Source organism: Agelaius tricolor, unplaced genomic scaffold, assembly GCF_023055355.1.
Source record: "Agelaius tricolor isolate 1412-34295 unplaced genomic scaffold, bAgeTri1.0.p SCAF_6, whole genome shotgun sequence".
Taxonomy (NCBI): Eukaryota; Metazoa; Chordata; class Aves; order Passeriformes; family Icteridae; genus Agelaius; species Agelaius tricolor.
Window position 1 is genome coordinate 55,601,018 of NW_027269266.1, and position 19,238 is coordinate 55,620,255.

The window sequence follows — 19,238 nt, forward strand, 5'->3', positions numbered from 1 at the left end:
TTAGGGAGACTAGTAATATGTGCTACGATGATTAGGTTATAATCACATACACAAACTTATGCATATAACAACATCTCTTGCTTGCAGAGTTTAATGGGATGTTCTTTCTCCAGTAAACCTGTCTGATTTAATCTTCTTGCAATCTAGGTCTAATTTTCAAAGTTCTGTTTGCTTTTGCCAAGGCATCCTGTTAACGAATCTCTTATGTTAAGCAGGTCCAAAGTCCATTGTCTGTTTTGTGTCCCCAAATATCCAAACATCTCCTCCTTTCCTTTTGACTAAAAATACTCTTTTAATGACCTTATTAATTAATCTCTGCATACATTGAAAGGTATCATGATTAATACAATTATTATCAGAATTACCACACACGTACCTATCTTAAAAAGAATCTTTTAGTTAAAAACTCCAGCAACTAAAAGGCTCGGGCTTGATCTTTATAAACTAAAAACATTCCTGATGGCAGCCACATTACTGGATTTAGAAAGTGTGCCAGAAGTGTAATTGTACCAAAAGGTTTGATTCTTATACACAGGGTGGTAGAGAGAAACATTTTTAGACTGATTCCTTCCCATGTATTTAAAATTAACACAAAAATCCAATTTCACAGGACCCAGGAATTCTAATTCTTGGGGTTCCACCAAAGGTGTTTCAGGAGGTTAAGGGATCCAATTTGATATGATGTGGTTTGCTTTCAAAAAATTTTAGTGTAAATATTAGTATAAAATTCTGGAGGAGCTATATCCCCCCAAACTTTTTGTGTAAATATTAGTGTAAAGTCCTGGAGGAGCTATATTTCCCCTTAATTTTTTGGTTTTGAATAACGTGTGTTTCTCGTTATGAATATGAAGGTAACATAAAAGCATAACAATATGTAATAAAACAATAAACTTATACTAAGTAAAAATAAATCAGATCATAGACAAAATTAGTAGCATGTGAAAAATAAAAAGGTGATTAAAAACAATACATTATCAATTTCTTAAATATTGTACTGTTACTTAGAGTCTGTAGTAATTGGCAAGTTTTAATTTTTAAAGTGAGGGCTTGGAAAATCATTCCTGGGTGAGATTTCCATGTTCACCTGAAAAGGAAGTTTAGCTATTATAGGTCCAAATTTGGTAAGTCAAAATTACTTGAATATAATTTTGGTGCAGAAAAATTTCTCTACTACTTAAGGCCAGGACTTGGCCAGGGTCCAGGCTTTTAACTGGAAGAGTCTTTTTAATATATTTTAGAAACCTCTTAGTAATAGTAGTTAGAAAAATAATATATGTCTTATAAATAGTTATACAACAGTAAGTGAAGCCTTAGTAAGTGAAGTGAAGTAAGTGAAGGTTTGTAAAGTAGCTGGCTTTCTCATTTATCGTTAGTTGGACAATGGTGCCATAGACAAATAGCAAATAAATAATTAATGCTTGTTATAAAAAGTCAGTGAATTCACATAATAAGATTAACAATATAATCAGGTTACTAATATATCAGTAAAAACTATCTTAAGAAATAGAAGTTATATTTTCCTAGAAATTTATGCATATATGACATTAAAACAGAAAAATAAAAAAGAAAGCATTAAATAATTCATAAAATTGTTACTCTTCTTCAGTACTACTTATAAAAAATAAAATAGCAAAAATGGTTCTTATTTCTATAACAAAATAGCACTATCTTGTAAATTAAATGAGCAAATTTTAACAAAAATTCATTCCAATTTTATGTAATTTGCTTGTATAGCAAAGGAATTATATCTTATAATTCCAACAGGTATACTTCAACAAAACTTAATCAACTTCACTGAAATTTAACCTTAATAAAATATATCTAAAAGAACATCACTAAGGCTAAAGAAAAATCAATCTTAACAAGAATTAACTTATTTAAACTCTATTATTACAAAAAGGTTACTGAAAATTTGTTATATAACAGTTAAACAGCAAGATAAACAAAAACTGTTCTGAGAAATTTACAATAAAATTACTTTGCTACAACTGTGGAGTAAAAGACAAGGAATTGGTAAAGCTGTCAGTGAAGTTTCATGTACTAATCATGGCTAAATCTCAAACAACTACTGCAGATAAAGTTCAACTTTGTCTTTAATGTGAGTGAATTTAAAACTTATCTAATTCTTCTTATCTAATTCTTCTTAGTGAAGTATGTAGGTTTGCTCTATTACTAATATGTAAAAAAACCCCACCACATTTATACAACACTGATGCCGGAAGTTTATTTACAGCCATGAACAGGACGGGGCTGCTATGAAGATTGTCTTGAGCTATTTATTTTTCAGCATCAGTCTCATTACAAGATTATGATAATGGAAAGATGCTAACAGCTCACAAATCCAGGAAGCAGGCTGGAAAACTTAATGTTACAGCCTACTTTATAACCTTATCGACCAATCACGTGAAGCAAAAGCATATTGACAGTAGTTCTATCCAATCACCATAAGCACACATAGCTTTGGTTAAAACAATAGTTGCTTATTTCAAATACAATACCTGTTTGTGAGGCACAACGCATAGAGCCCTATTCATAAGCTTAACCTTCCTAATATCTTGCTAGATAAACTTTTTGCAACTTAGAAAGCCAAACAAGCACTAATACATAGCTCTATTTTTCTTATTCCCGTGTCTTCTCTACAGCTTAAATATTTTCTTCTGCTGCTTTAGCACTGTTCACAATTCTGCTGTATCTGAGGCCTGTCTTCTGCAGTTTTCCTAAAACCCTCTGATTTTATGGATTCCCACACAACACCTTTGAATTTTTCTAGTAACAATCCTGTTAAAAATCACAAATCACAATTTATTAAAATTATGAGAAAAATGCATATTTTATGATTGGCTTTTTGCAAATATCACCACAAATATTATATGTGTTATGTTAGAAAGTTATGCTGTATTAATTTTCTTAAGTAGTGTGTTAAATATAGTATTAGGTTATAACATAATGTTAAAATAGAAACCATGCTATGTAAGATATTTTTTTAAAGAAAGGACTGGCAGCGAGATAGCAGACACAGGACACCAAACTCTTTCAGAGAAAGAGAATTTATTGCCCCATTATCAGGAGAAACGAACTTCTTCCCACCGCACTCAGTCATGAAGACACTGGTTAGGATTAAGAGGAAGAAGTTGACACTGACCAGACAGAATCCTGTCTTTGAATGGAATTTATGCATCATGTATGAGATGTATGAATATGCAACAGGTTATTGTTTTTAAGGGTTAATCCTCTGGTAACGGGTGTCCTTTTTCGAGCTTATGTTGCCCAGAAAAAGGTACCTGGACATCTGTAACTCTTTGTTTCTATTGTCTCATATTGTCCTAATCCGAATTGTCCAAATTATTAATACTCTAATTATATTATTATTTTTATAACCATTTTACTACTATTAAACTTTTAAAATTTTAAAAACAAGTGATTGGCGTTTTTCACAATTAGAAGGTAAATCTCAACACTGGCTGGTGCCAGGCAAGGGAGGCCACACCCCCTGCAGCAGCTTTTAAAGATTGCTGGTAGGATAGTGTGAAAAACACATTCACTCTCCTGTGAAAATTTTAAAAGTTTATTAAAGGACAGTAGGAGACAAGGACCATAACCAAAGGTTATTACGGGTGCATCTTGGCACTGAGTCAAGACCACACTGTTACCTTTGGGGATACCCCTTAAAGACCTTTTCCCTTACATCTGCCTGTTGCATATTCATAGACCTTTATGCATATCCATAAACTAGTTTACATTTTCCAGGAACTATTTTACATGGCCCCTCCTCAGGTCCGCCTTTTTAGAGCATGCATGTTTCTTGGCTGTGGTTTTAGCTCCTTCTCCTTATCACTTTCAGTTTGGGCCTTGGTCCATGCTTTCTTCAGATGGTGAGTCCTGATAGTTGGTATATCACCTGGTATATAGCAGGTGTCCTCATCCTGTGTTCATTGGATGTTATCCCATCCAAGGAGGCATTTTACTACAAGCATAGCTATTTCACTACTATGTCCAAGCTTAATTAACAGCAGAAATACCAACTATATCTTTATACAAAGTTACTTTAACATCACACATAAAATCTGTTAGGGAAATTAATCCACAAACACAAGAGGTTTATGTCCAAAAAGGAGACAGAGGAGTGCTTTTACTTTATTCAAATAAAGGGAGAGACCATGGGGCATTCCCCTGGGATCTCTCAAATTTTTGGAGAATGCAACCTCCTTTTTATCCTAATTTCCTGTCCACATTTCCCTTCTCTCTTTCCCCATTGGCTGAGGTACTTGAGAGGTACAGACTTCCTGATACGCCTGATACTGAAGATTTCCCATGTATAACCCTCCCTTTTAATTTTTAATTCTTACGGAATTTAGGGGTTTTTCTTCCCCTGTTGTTTCTTTCATCTTTCAATGTCCAATTTCATTTATCAGCAAACCTAAAGATTATTTGTAAAAGGAAATATTTTCCCATTAATCAATCAGTGGAATCCTTCCCATTGTTTCTTTTATCTCCCAGTGCTAGTCTTATCTACCAGCAGACCCACAGCTTGTTTGTGAAGACAAATCTGCTATTCCTCTCAAATCCATTTTAATATTTGTGAAAAGCCAATATTAAAATATTTATCTATAATAATAGATTTAAGTTTGGCTTATTAAGAGTATGGGATATAAGCATTGAAGGCTAAAAGAGATTTAGTTATATAGTACTAAATTGCTGTACCAAAAAATTCACAACAAAATTGTTAAAAAAACCCAAGCTACTGGTAATATAACGAATTTGACCAGGGCTAACTGTCCCTCAGGGCTTTAGATCTGTATCAAGTGTCCCTTTGGTAGCTGCTGCTCCTTCCAATGCTTGCAAGTGCCTGGGGCAGTTTACCCAGGGACCATTGTGGGGGGTGTCCCAATGACTCCTATACAAAATCTGAATGCATAAAGATTTACCACTGCGTTAACACATCCCTCCCCCGACAAAACCAGGGGGACAGACAGCACAAGAATTTTAACTGTGGCTCTCCACCCATCAGGCCCTGTTATTTGCAACCAGTGTTGGCTTTGCAGGTTTCCACACCTATGCAGAGAGTTAATGGCCAGTCACTAAGCCATTGGCTTTTTAAAATTACTGTCACACCGGCTCCGGTATCAATGAGTCCTGTTAGGAGTGTCTCTGCCTTTCAGAGTAACTTTGCATTGACACGCTGGATGGTTAGACCTGTGGAAGCAAAAAGTCTGCGGGACCCCTGTAGAACCGAAACCCCCCCTCCCTCTTCTCAGTTATCGGGATGCAGATAGAGATGCTGCTGGAAAAAATATGAGCTGGGCTATATTGCTTCTGGCCGGGACTACACAGGGTGGCTGGGGAGCCCATGCCATGACTCAGAGTTAATAGCTCCAGGAAGAGCAATCAAACAAAGTATGCATACACTGTCCAGGTGGTCTGAAAATTCCTGTGGGAAGCAAATGAACAGATGAATCAAGCAAAGCTAATCTGTTGGAGGTTGCCAGGTTCATTCCTGTGCCGCCTGGGGTGGCTGGCTGGTGATGGTCTGGCCAGGACTGCCTGTGGTCCAGTGAAGGCTGCTTGGGGCGGCAGCTGGGCTGAGGCTTGGTCTGCTCTGAGGGATCGGCTGGGGCATCTGTGTCTTCGCGTGGTGCCACGCTCCAGCTCTGGTTTCCCGATATTGGACACCCTTCAAAATCATACTTGGACCGACATTGATTATGGCACCGAGGGCAAATACCGTGAGTTTCGGATCTGGCCTCTCCCTTTTCGAAACAGCCCTTTTTCAAATGCCGAGATTTCCTGCACCGGAAGAAAGTTTGGGGGTCCTCCTCCTTAATGGTCTTTTTCTTTAGTTGCATCCACTTATCATGAGGGTCAGGAGGGAACAGATCAGTCTCATTATCTGAATCTATCAGTCCTGGATCGAAGGGCTCCTCCTCACTGCTAGAGCCGTGATCAGCGATATAAACTGCTAATGACCATAAGAAAGGATGCCTTCCCCTCCTTTGTCTGGGCAGGGGCGAGGTTGATGGCTCTTCAGTATCAGAGGTGCCAGTTTCAAGCAGGGAGGGCGAGTCAGAATGAGGAGAATCAGAGCGAGGTAAGGGGCCAGCAGCATCCAGCCGTTCTCACTTTTTCAATGTCTTAAAAAGTATTCTCCAGGATGTAAAAGTGTAATATATGTTAGAAATAATTCATGCTATAGAAGAATGTATTTTATAAACATTGTGAAATCCAAACGAGTCTCTGACCACAAGCAGCCTGAGAGGCGGATGTCTATTCAAACTCCGAAATTCCAAGAGTCAGCCAGATAACGATCGATCGTCATTTTAACCCAAGAATGGATGCACCCAACGCGATGATCAGATGATCACCGGTATCCCAAGCCATCGGAAACCGCCTAAGAGCAATCATCGCCCTGCGGATAACATCATTCAAGAGAGCTGAAGTCGAAGTCGCCAGAAAGATACATGTGAATACGCGACTTCCCAAGATTCGATTAACACTGGCTATCAACCAGGAAATGGCGATTGTCCAGCTCTGAACAGTGAAAGAACCAACTATGAATGTGAAGAGTTACAAAAGAAACTGGGACTCCTTCGCCTTGGGCACAATAAACTGTATAAAACATCCCCGCTAGAAGCGACTCTCGTGAACGGGGGGGGGGGGGGGGGGGGGGGGGGGGGCGGGGGATTCGATGCGATAGAGGTTGGATCCAGGTTCACCCAAGTGCCGATCCCAGGCTTAACGCTGTCTCTGGCTGTGGTGGTTTTGAGGACCGTATTTTGGTCACAGAAAAAGATAAATAAATCTTTTTGCATTTTTTATAATTTGGCTTTCGATTGATCATTTATAACAAAAGTGACTTAAGGTCTGCCTTTAGGATAGGGGAGTCATGCTTGTCCAGAAGGGTGACATGATTTCATTGACGTCTCTCTCTTTGGATATTTTCTTTCCTGTTTTTCGTTCCTTTTGTAGTTCCCCTGGCTCAAATGTCAGTCACAGCAGACAGGAGATTGTGGGCCCAGATGCGGTTCTCTCACCATCACGATCAGTTCCAGGGGCTCACCAACTGCTCACCAGTCAGGCCAGTTCACTTCCTCATATGGAGGTACCAATCATCGGTGATGGAGAGAGACAGGGAAGACTGATTCAGTGATCAGAATCCGATTTTTTTTTGTGGGATACAAATGCTTATATACTATTTTAGGGAGACTAGTAATGTGTACTACTGTTAAAAATGGGACCAGACTCCTGGTACTAAAAATGATTTCAGCATTTATTATAATAGAAAGGCCTAAAACAAGGGGGCCCGTGGGCTGAGCAGGAATGTTCCCATCAAGCATGCCGCAGCACCAGTGCTGGGTCTTCTTGAGCAGCGATGTCCCTGATGTTCCAGGTGGAGCGGCACAAATTCAGTGGGTCAGATGCCTCTTTTTATCCTGTTTTTTGTCCTTCCGGATTGGTTTATTTTTGGATCCTTCATTTGCATTAAGGTTGAAGGCACTTGATTGGCCCATTACAGTTCTGTCCAGGCTGGCTCATTTCGCTTGGGGGTGGTGCACTTTACTTAGTTGTAATATGGTACATTGAGTACCGTATTTCTTATAACTACACTTTTAACCCCTTTTACCATAACCAAACTAACAGGACATGCTTAACAATTATCAACTGTTTTCCACAGTTTCTAACCTATTTTTAACACTACAATAATTAGGTATAATCACATACACAAACTTATGCATATAACAACATCTCTTGCTTGCAGAGTTTAATGGGATTTTCTTTTTCCAGTAAACCTGTCTGATTTAATCTTCTTGCAGTCTAGGTCTAATTTTCAAAGTTCTGTTTGCTTTGCCAAGGCATCCTGTTAGCAAATCTCTTATGTTAACCAGGTCCAAAGTCCATCATTTGTCTTTTGTCCTCTAATGTCCCAACAGTCCTGTACGTGCTGCATGATTGCACTGAACATGATGTGTTTCATAACCTTCCTGGACACCAACGTCAGGCCTGTAGTTCCTTAGATCTTCCTTCCAACACTTCTTGTGTATGGGCCATTGGCCAGCCTCCAGTCATCTGGGACCTCCCTGGTTAATCAGATGTGATTATAAATGATAAAGAGCAGCTTGGGAATCTTTTCTGCCAGCTCCCTCAGTACCCTCTCATGCAGTCCATCCAAACTCATAGACTTATGAGTATGTAAGTTGTTCAGCTGGTCACTAACTGCTTCCTTCTGGATTATAGGGGAGTTATTCTATAACAATACTGGCAAATATTGACGGGCATGACACTTCCATGTTTCAGCAGCAAAAAGCCCCCTTTAATGTTACAGCCTATTTTTATTTGGCTTTCCAAGTCATCGTGTTTCATTCTAATTGCTTAGTAAGTTTCTTGCCACTGAGTTCATTGGTTAGAAGGTGCTTGTGTATGTATGTGCTGACTCTCTCTTTACAGGGGTGTTTACAATTTTCTTTGTGGATTCTCATGGGATAGAGTCTTTATTTTTAATAGGTATAACATGTTTTTCTCACAAGAATAGATTGTAATGTGTGAGAGCAATGCTCACTTTAAAAATTTTAAAAGGTTTATTAAACCTTAAAAAAAAGCGACAAAAGGACTAAATAAGGAAAAATTGCAGAGCTGGGAACTGCCTTTGTGGGTGCCTACCACATCATCTTCAAGATGGATGCTCAGTCTTTTATACCCCTGGGGATTGCCTCAGCCAACCCTGGCCCTTCCCAAAGTCTGTCAGTCAGCTCTTCTTTGCCACTTACTGGTGGAGACTGCTTTCTTGTAACTTCATTGGAGGGTCAAGTGTTGTCATGCCACGCCCCCTAACAACACCCATTTCCATTCCCAAGTGCTGCATATAAGGGGCACATGTGCATGCCTTCTCTTTTACCTGTCCTAGAAAACCCAGGCTGTCTGATGGCAACAACACAATGGGGGGGCGGGGGAAGGGGGGGGGGGAAGGAACTATGTGGAGAACAAAGGACATCTAAACTACCATAATGTAACTATACATCACTAAAGCTTCTCTTAATATTCACGCAATATTCATCCCTTAATTGTGAAAGCCAGTCATCTCATTATCTATCTATAACTTTATGCAAACTGATTTTCATTCTTACGATTCTTTCTCATGGGAAATTAACATGCTAGCTGTTAATTCAGCTGAGCAAGGCCTGATCTTATAAGGCCTTTCTTTTATAAGGTTTTACCTGTATGCAATACTGGTCTGCTCCCCTTTCCTGTCTACTAGCACAGAGGACTGGTTGCCTTGCGGATAACTGATCTTAATGTTAAAGACAGAAGCAAAGAAGGTATTAAGTACTTTAGCCTTTATCTCATTCTTGGTTACAATGTTTGCCCCATGTTCAATAAAGGATGGAGATCCTCCTTGGCTCTCCTTTTGGTTTTGATGTATTTGTAAAAAACACTTTATTATCTTTCACAGCAGTGGCTATATTGGATTCTAGCTGAGCTTTCTCCTTTCTAATTTCCTCTCTACATCTAATGACATCCTTGTACTCTTCCTGAGTTGCCTGTCCTTTCTTCCAAAGGTCATAAACTTTTTTTCCCTGAGTTCCTGTGAAAATTCTGTTCAGCCAGGCCTTTTTTTTCCCCACCAACTCTTCTTTTGGCATATAGGGACAACATGCTCCTGCTCCTATAAGATTTCCTTCTTAAAATGTGTCCAGCCTCCCTAGACTCTTTTGTTGTCAATGATTGTTTCCTAGGTGGCTCTCTGAACCAGTGTCCTGAACAGGCCAAAGTCTGCCCAGTGGAATTCCAAGGTACAGGTTTTGCTTACCCCCTTCATTACTTCACCAAAATTGAAAACTCATCTCATTTTTGTGGTCACTGTGTTCAAGAAAACCTACAACCACCACATTTCCCATGAGCCCTTCTCTGTTTGTAAACAGCACGTCTAGAGGTGCACTGGCCCTGACAAGCTTGCTTACCAGTTGTGTCAGGAAGTTCTCTTCCACACAATCCAGGGAATTAGCAGAAAGCCTTCTCTGTGCTGTGTTGAGTTTCCAACACATACTTGACAAGTTTGGCAAGAACAAGGTATAGGGATCATGAATCATCAGCAAGACTTTTAGAGAATACTTCATCTGCTTCTTCATCCTAGGTGGGTAATCTGCTACAGACTTCCATCAGGATGTCTGCCTTCCCCCTGACTCTTACCCATATGCACTCAGCCTTGTCATCATTAGCTTTGCTCTTTACAGTTGATACACTCCCTAATGTACACTTATTTTAAAAAAGGTCTTAAGTTTTAATGCTTCAGACTCTGAATACAAGGCAGAATTAGGCAGGTAAATTTATGAAATTTTTGTATTTGCTTTTCTTTATGTCACATTCCCAATCCTTGACAACAACAAAATGTTTTAAAACTGTTTTAACACACTGTACAAAAACTAGTTACTAAAACCATTTCCTTCAAAAATCTAAAATTTTAAAATCTAAAAGATTTTAACAGAGTAGAAATAATAATGCAAATTATATATTTTTGGAAAAAATTGTACTTGATTAGGCCAAGAAGGAAATTGTAGGGTATGGAATTCCAGATTCTGCTTCATTATATCTCAAGTGATGAGCACCTCAGAGTTCAGAGAAGATGCATGAGGATGCATGGGAAAGGGCAAACATGACCTAAAAGAGGAGGGTTATAAATCTGGAATTTAAAAACTCTTGTGGGTTCAACTTATTCAGGGCTAAGACATGTGTGCCATGAAATCCAAGTCACAGAGATTTTGGTCTCTTTTGTTGGTGATAAAACAGAAAATTAACCTCTTCTTTAGCTGTGAATACTGAATGGGGCCATTAAAAAATAATGAAATTATGCCTGCAGGGTTATTGTATTTATTTATCAGAACTGAAATACACAGCAGCATATAAACATGATTTCTTTACTGTTCCTTATAGAGACAACATAAAATGTCCGTCCCCATTTTCATGAACAGTTAACAGAAAGGTGTTGACGTTCCCAAAGAATTTCTGCACAAAAAAAGCCTTGGGTGGTCATTCATAGCATTCAAAAATGTCAGCATTTCACCACCAGTAACTGAAGGCAATATTGGTGATAGGTGAAATTAGAGAGACTGAAGAGGAAATGAAGATGCCCAACCATCTTCACAGCTTGTCAACATGACAAAATCATGGTCTCTGGCACTCTCAGCTTTATATCAGAAAAGTTTATTTACTATAGCAAGTATGAACAAAATCTAGCATGGTTAGATTAGGTATTAGTTCACCAAAGAAGGGTTGTGAAGCATTGGAACAGGATACCCAGGGAAGTGCTTGAGTCACTATACCTGGAGGTATTTAAAGGCCATGTAGATCTGCCACTTACAGATACAATTTAGTGGTAGAACTTGGAGGTTCTACCACTAAGTAGAGAGCTAAGTTAACAGCTGAACGTGACTACCCTGAGATGGAAATGTGTACTAATGTATTTATAAACAATTTGATAGGTGAAGGTATGGATTTGAACATCTTTGAAATGGGTCTTAATGTCTCTACTGACTCTGGGCAGCAGATTTGTTACAGAGCCCTGACACCTTGTCTCCTGAAAGAGACAGGTGTATCTGCACAAGCTTGAGTTTCTGAACAGGTTCAAGGGGGGAATATGTGGTCAGCACTTTTAGAAGGCTGTACCTTCCTAGTACCTCAGCCAATGGGGAAAGGAAGAGGGCAACATGCAGACAGAAGTTTAGGATAAAAGGAGGCTGTGCCCTCTGAACCTCAAGAGAGAGAGAGAGAGAACCCCATGGTGTGTGCCCCAGTGGACCCTCTCCCTTTATTTGAACAAAGTTGCAGAATTCCTCTATCTCCTTTATAGACACTGGCTTTTCATAGAGTGATTCTCTGTAAAATCCTAAAAGTCTTTTTCAACCTAAATGATTCTATGATTCTATTATTTTAATATTACTTTGTGAAGATGTAATTCACTTCAACTGTCTTAGCTGTAATCATATGTAGAGTGACTTCCTATGCAAAACTTCTATGCAGTATTTCAGCTGGATAATGTTGTACAAGGTCCTGTCCAGGTGTTTTTTTTTACATCTGATGCCCAAAAACTAGGCAAGAAAACAGTATTCCATCGTGTAGAGCCTATAGAGCAGGTATTTCTTTATTTGATGCCAAGAGTGAAGGGGATAGCTCCAGCACAAACTCACTTTTCCATTCTTCACAAAGTACAAACTTCTATACTTTTTTACTTAATGTGCACATTATGCTTTCCTAAACTTCCTATTGCAACATATTTTCTAATTACATTATTACATGCACCGTTTCGGCACAAGGTGGTCAGTCAGCCTGCTGGTGGTTGTTTTGGATAAAGGCTCAGAAGTCTTCCCTGGGCTTCAAGTTTTCACCTTTGTTTCTGTGCATGCTCTATAAGATTATCTGCTCAAATAGCTAGTGGTTAGCTTTTTTCAGTTAGCTTGTTCCGCTAAATTTGCTGATTTCTAAAAGGTGCACATACCCTGTTACAAACTACTTCTTTCTGCAGAGCTACAGCTTTTTGCAGAGTTGTTATAGGTAAAAATCGATAAAGCAAAATTAATAATAATAACAAAAGATTTTATTTTCATGACCAAAAATACGGTCCTTGATAGCCACATTCAAAGAGACAGCGTCGAGCCCGGGATCGGCGCTGGGTGAACCTGGATCCGACTTCTATCGCATCGGACCCACTCTGTTCACAAATGCCATCTTTGTTGGGGCTGGTTTTATACAACTTTTTCTGCCTGAGGCAGAGGTGCCCCAATTCTTTTGTTACTCAGCATATGCATGAAGTCTCCTTTCTCTGTGCAGGGCTGGACAATGCTGTTTCTGGGAAGTGGCTGGTGTTTGATAGAGTTAAGGGAACCCAGTATTCAGATGTATGCTCCTGACTACTCTGGTTACCTTGATTGAAGATACTTATCACGTGTTGATCGCTCTTGGGTGTTCCCTGGATAGTCCCTGAAAGGCCCATCTCCACATCAACTATGTCCTTTTGCTTGCTAATTAGGCTTTCTTTCCTTCCTACCATCTGGAGTTTCACAATTTCGATGTGGCAATCTGTCTCCTGAGTGTCAGTGGTCTTAGGCTTTTGGATTTTTGTTACATACACAATTTTATTTACAACTTTATTTCATATATATTTCATATAAGCACGAATTCTCTCACACCACATATTACAGAGTTCTAGCATTATCTTGTTGCCTAGGCATATAAAGCAAGGAAGGGAAGTGGGGGATGTGTAGGAGAGACATTCTGTGCTGTTCTTGTGAGCCAGCAAAAGCCTTCTGAAGAAAAAGGAAAGCCCCATATCTCTCCTGAGGAAGACACCAAGGTTGTCACCATGGAGATGTGATGAAGGAGAGAAAGTTAAGAGATACAGACTCTAGCTGGCTCACAGAATGATGTTGCTCCTTGGTCACCCACTGAGAACTTTGTTTCTTTGCTATAACCAATGGGCAGTGAATGTGTATGTTGGATGAATGTAAATATCGTGAAAAAGTATAAAAGCAACATGTTGCTGTAATAAATCTCTCTTGCACCCTTCTGATGGAGTCGTGGTACTTTGTACTGTGTCGTGCTCTATAACAACAGGGGTGAACCAGGCAGCATGATGGGGCAACTTTTTCTTGTTGGCCTGATGTCACAACTTCAAAGGTGTAGATCCTACCATCTCTCTAGATGTCTTATTTGAAGACAATTTAAAGAGCAAACTCTCCAAAGTAAGGTACCTCCCTTTTTAGTTTTAACTACTTCCCTTTTCACCAATAGAAGAGACAAATGTAAGAAGATATAGGTGAAAAAATAAGTTTACTAGAAAATGAAACAGCAGCAGGCAAAAATAACAGTGATAGTAACTAGATACAAAGTTGTTGAATCTCAGAGACTCCCCAGAAACAAAGAGAAACAAAATGGTGGAGTAGCCTCTCCCCCAAGATGGTGCCCTCCAATAACGACCTTGTGGTCTGGGAGACAAGCGCAGGAATGGCAGACAAAACCTGCCCCCCCCCCCCCCCCCCCCCCCATCTGTATGGCAGATTATCTTTTGTCAAGTAGGCAGTTTGTCTTATCTCTCTGAATGACCACAACCACACCTCCCTCGGGAGGGGACATCTGCTGATAATAGACTATTGAATGTCACTGCATGACTGATAAGAACTACAGCATCCCATTGTGAGATGTGAGGCCAGAGGGAGGAGCCAAGCATTGCTACCCAGATATAATCCAGAGGTTTTTGAGACACCTGCACGGCTTTCTTCACTGGATTCCCCAGAGGTACAGCAGCTGTCTCTTCTTCCACTAGATCTTTGGAGGAAGAGTACATCCTTCTCTACAGGACCCCTTTGCTCCAACAGAACCACACCTGACACTTCAGCAGGACTGCAGCCACATTTCCAGTTGTACTGCTACCAACACCCCACAGGGTGTCAGGTTGGGTTCTGACTTTGTCAGTGTTGTTCTAGTGTACTGCATTGTTTATTTTATCCTTTTATTTTTTCCTTCACGATTAAAGAACTGTTATTTCCTGCTCCCATATTTTTGCCTGAGAGCCCCCTTAATTTAAAATGTATAGCAATTCGGAGGGGTGTTGAGGGTTTACATTCTCCATGTCAAGAGAGGCTCCTGCCTTCCTTAGCAAACTCCTGTCTTTCCAAACCAAGACAAGAGTGTTTTCTCCTAAATTTGTCTCTAAACTGAGACACCTCTGCAGTTCCATTTCTAGACATCATCTCTTCAAGAGACAGTAAAAATTTTAGGCAGATGACATAGCACAGCTAGATAGTTTTCTTTCTAGAGATAGAAAACAATAACATTCTGGGTTATGCAGGACACTGGCCAATCTACTTAACTGTTCTAAGATTGAAGGATATTTTATCCTCTCCAGTCAGAATTCCTGTTATTTCTGTTTCAGTCTGCTGCTACTTGTTGAGCATCTCAGAGAATTGCTTGGCTCATTCTTCTCTATAAAACAATGTAGATAATTGAAGACAGCAATCAGATTTTGTCTTCTCTTGTTTGGATAAACCAGTTAGATCAGCCTCTCCCTGTATATAAGCCCCCTAGTGGACTATTTCTCCTGCTAGTCAAAGTCAACGTGAATCACAGGACTGCCTTTGAATGTCATGTGCTCCGTGCAGTTTTGTGTCATATGCCAACTTGCTCAAGGTCCTAGGGCCCTTCTGTCCCCTTTTCCAGACCATTGGTGATGATGTGAAACGTTTCTGTTACATAAATTGACAGTAGAGGAATTTGACAAAGAACATTCTAATTTTTGCTTTTCTATTCAATTTTTATCTGCTTTTTTTTGATTTTTGCTCTAGCATAAGACAAATCCAGACACACCAGTTGAACTCATCTACTGGGTTATCACTGCATAGTATTCAGAGGGCTGAAAATAAATGTATAGTTGTTTCAGGTGAGTGTACTACAGGACACAAAAAGCTTCTGTTTCCTATAGTCTCATGGACATTGTGTAAGAGTGGGTGAGTCAACATCTAGTTCAGAGTGCCAAGGATATATTTTTATCTCCCTTCTCAAATTTTCTCCTTCTTTACCATATTTTATGAGTGTTCTGTGCATATTTCTTTAGTACTGCAATATGTTTTTTTTAGATCTTATCTTCTTTTTCTCTGATTTGTCAGATATTAGAAAGCAGCTTGTTGCCACTCATCATTGCTAATTTAGAGGTACACTTTCTTTTGATTATGAAAATAACTCTGAGAGGGGCTTTGGTTCTTCATTCTGTTACCATGACATCAAAGATTTTTTATGTGTAATTCCTGAAGTATCATTCTTAATGCCTCTTCTTAGTAGTGGGAGGACATCCAAGTGGTAAATTATCTGGCATGGTTCCTCCTGTACAGTTTTACTGTGTGCAGTGAATTATTTTATGTGCTTTACATGATAAGGGAAGGAGAGAGTACTGGTTACAATGATCTATTTAAAATTCCTCGTGATTAAACTTTAAGGTCTTTCTTGGAAAAAAGTTCACTCTTATTGCAGTAAATTCAGTGACAAGACTTTAGTAGAATCTGCTTTTATTCTTTTCCTTGAAATTACAGAAATTAGGAAGAGTTGACTAGAATCACAGGGATGTAACTACTCTTTGCTAGATCCACCACGTCAGCTGTACATGTTACAGATGCAATGGAACAAGTGCCTTGTGTGCTGGTTAGACGTATAGTTCTGAAAAATATATACGATTGTCACTGCAGGCCCCTAGCCAGGTAATAGTTAGCATTGACTCCATGATTGCAGAAGGCTGATCAATTCCTTTATTCTATTCTGTATTATACTATATCTGTTAAGAAGCTCATAACCCTTACAAACAGTCTGATACAGCTAGGACCTAATTGGTCAATCAATCCAAATACCATGCACTGTCCAATTAAGAAATCACCCTTTGGTAAACAAATCTCTGTAACACATTCCACTGGTGCACAACAGGTGCAGCAAGTGGAGATAAGTATTTCTCATTCTTTTCTCTGACCTTCTAAAAGCCTTCCACAAGAAAATGCCTGGGAAAGTCTGTGCCTGCTCTCTGTGGCCAGAGAGCTGCTGCCACACATGGTAAGCCCAATATGTGAGATTTCACATGGACATTGGAAATGCTTTTTGTTCATACTGGAAATCTTAGCAGCACATATGACCACTCATCCAGATTTTCTAGGCAGAACTATGGATGTTCAGAAACTTTGAGGCAAGATATAGTTTACAGCTAAATTCTTCACCAAAAATAGGTTGCCTGCTGCAAGCAAATCAGAAGTTGTGACAGACTGAAATGTTACGGTTAATGGCTTAAACATTGTTATGAAAGATTTTTTGCCCATTATGGCAAAACTAACTAAAGGAGTTACCACCATCTAAGTCCACCCCTCCCTGAATATTCTTCTTCACTGAAAGTTTGGACTGTGAGTTAAACCACCTAAAGGGAACTTGAAATAACATAAAGGTGACACTAATATCCAATAATCTCAGGTCTAGGAGGAAGTAACAAGGCTGAAGAAGAATGTATCTACAAAGAAAGCCAAACCCAGCAGCTGTCCTGAAAATCAGCTCTGGCTGGGTTTGGGGTAGGGAGGCCATAGCCCACAAACTCATTTCCCGAGGCTAGGTTTGCATACACTCTACCCCAACCAAGGGGAGAAGGAGGAGAGTTTCATGTGTGTGGCGTAGTCTCTAGTCAGAGAAAGTTAACACCCATCTTCCCTTACACTAACTGACTCAGTTGTAAACTCCCCCACATCCTGGGAAGGCCCCATCCACACAGGACATTCATATGAGAGGTAGCTGAGGAGGTTTCATAAACCATTAAAGCCCGAAAGCGTCCCTCAGACTCATTCCTGAGGCTTTGCACCAGAGGACTGCCCACTATGCAAATTGATGCAACAGATGCAGAGTCTGTTGCAAGAGACAATGTCAAACTTACCCCCGGCTCCCAGGGGAGGTAGCTGGGCATACCCATCTGGCCCAAAGGTATATTTGTTGCAGTGTGATGCCATTTCCTGTTTCACCTATCCCAACCCCCAGGTGTGCCAACCTCTCCTTTCCCCTCCCCCTTTGCCCTCCTGCTGAGAGCTGTCCATCAATCTTAACATTCCAGCAGGGTCTTGATGTGGTTGGCAGAAGTTCAAAAGATGCCCCTCAGGTCCAGGCTCATTGGCCTGTCCAAGTGTCTTTATCCCTTGAGCCTTCCCCTCCTCCCACCTGGTTGGTGCCTCACCTGTCCCTTCCCATCCCCCTGTCCCCGGGCTTAAAAGGAGATGGGACCATGTGGTCTGGATTCTGTTGGGAGCTGTTACAAGATTCAGAGGTCTGTCATCCTGGAATAAAACTCTGGATTAAAACTCTACGACAGAATCCTCTCCTTTTTCTCTTCACCGTCACCTGGACCTTTTCCACCAGAGTTAAATTGAGTTTCTACTATGCCTGGATTTGTTGCGAGTGCCTAGTTGCACGATCCAGCCAGCCAAAGGTATCTCTGAGGTGAAACACCACGGCCACCGCCTTCGGCCCAGCAGCAAGGGTCAGACGAGGCCAGGCACATCCCACCCGGTAATATTGTGATTAATATTCCATATATATGAATCCACTGAACTCTGTTTTGCAGGACCCTCACTACCAAGAAGACCAGAAGAAGAGGATCAATGGGGACACCATTGGGATGCAGGGGGTAGTGATATTTTCTACTTAATCTCTCAACTCTGTCACTCTCTTTCTGTCCCCCACGATTCTCTTATTTCTCTTTCTCACACTCTCCCCTCTCCCCCCTCCCCCTCATATTCACTGTTAAATAACATAGATACTACTGACTTCAGCATATGGTCTCATTTGCACCTTAATTCAAGCAGAGGCATGTCTCTAATAATTTTAATAACTGCATCATAACAGAAGTCAGCTGCCAGGAGTCCTTTCGCATGAAGGCCTTTGGTCCTATGTGCCACCATATCTTCCTAATATGCCATGCACATCTCCTGTTCCTTACCTCCCTATGGATGCCACACTGAAATGATACTTTATACCTCCAGACTGGTGATCTGTTACATGGAGTCGGTGGTTGGAGACACAGACTACATATACTCTAGGTCTTCATGCAACAACAGTGTGTTTTATTGTCCACACTCTCCTTAAATAGCAGGTTTTGAGTCTCTTGGTCTAGACAGCTCATTGGTCTGCCTTTAACACTGCCTAGGTCCCCAACCAGTGAGATGTCTGCAGCTTAGGTGGAGCGGTGGCCGGTGGAAAATAAAACGCCCAGGCTAGATAAGTGTCCAGCCGACCTCCAGCCAGTAAGGCACTTCCCCAACCCGAAGTCAGGGCCTTGTGCCTAAGGCGATGTCAAGCCTTGTGGACGTGTGGCCGCAGCAGAGAGCTCCGAAGTCGCAGGATGAAATGAAGAGGCGACCCTCAGTTTCTTCAGGGAGGGTGGTTTTATTGGTAGGGAAACGTGGAGGTTCAGGTAGAAGGAGCTGAGAGCCCCGAGGCAGGGAAAGCCTCGGTTTTACAGAGGGTGGGAGGGGTGAAAGATAGCAAATCAGAGAGGGATACATTAAGGATTGGCATAATCAGAGAACCCATCAAACACAGTTGCGGGAGGGACCCTGGCCCCTAACCCAATCACTCGACACCCTGGCCCGAACTCTCTAGAAAAAGAGACAGGGGTGTCGAGTGACAGGCAGGCTGCCAGGGGTGGGGAACAAGAAAGATAACCAAGACAACTGGGGAGGGGTTTGGGG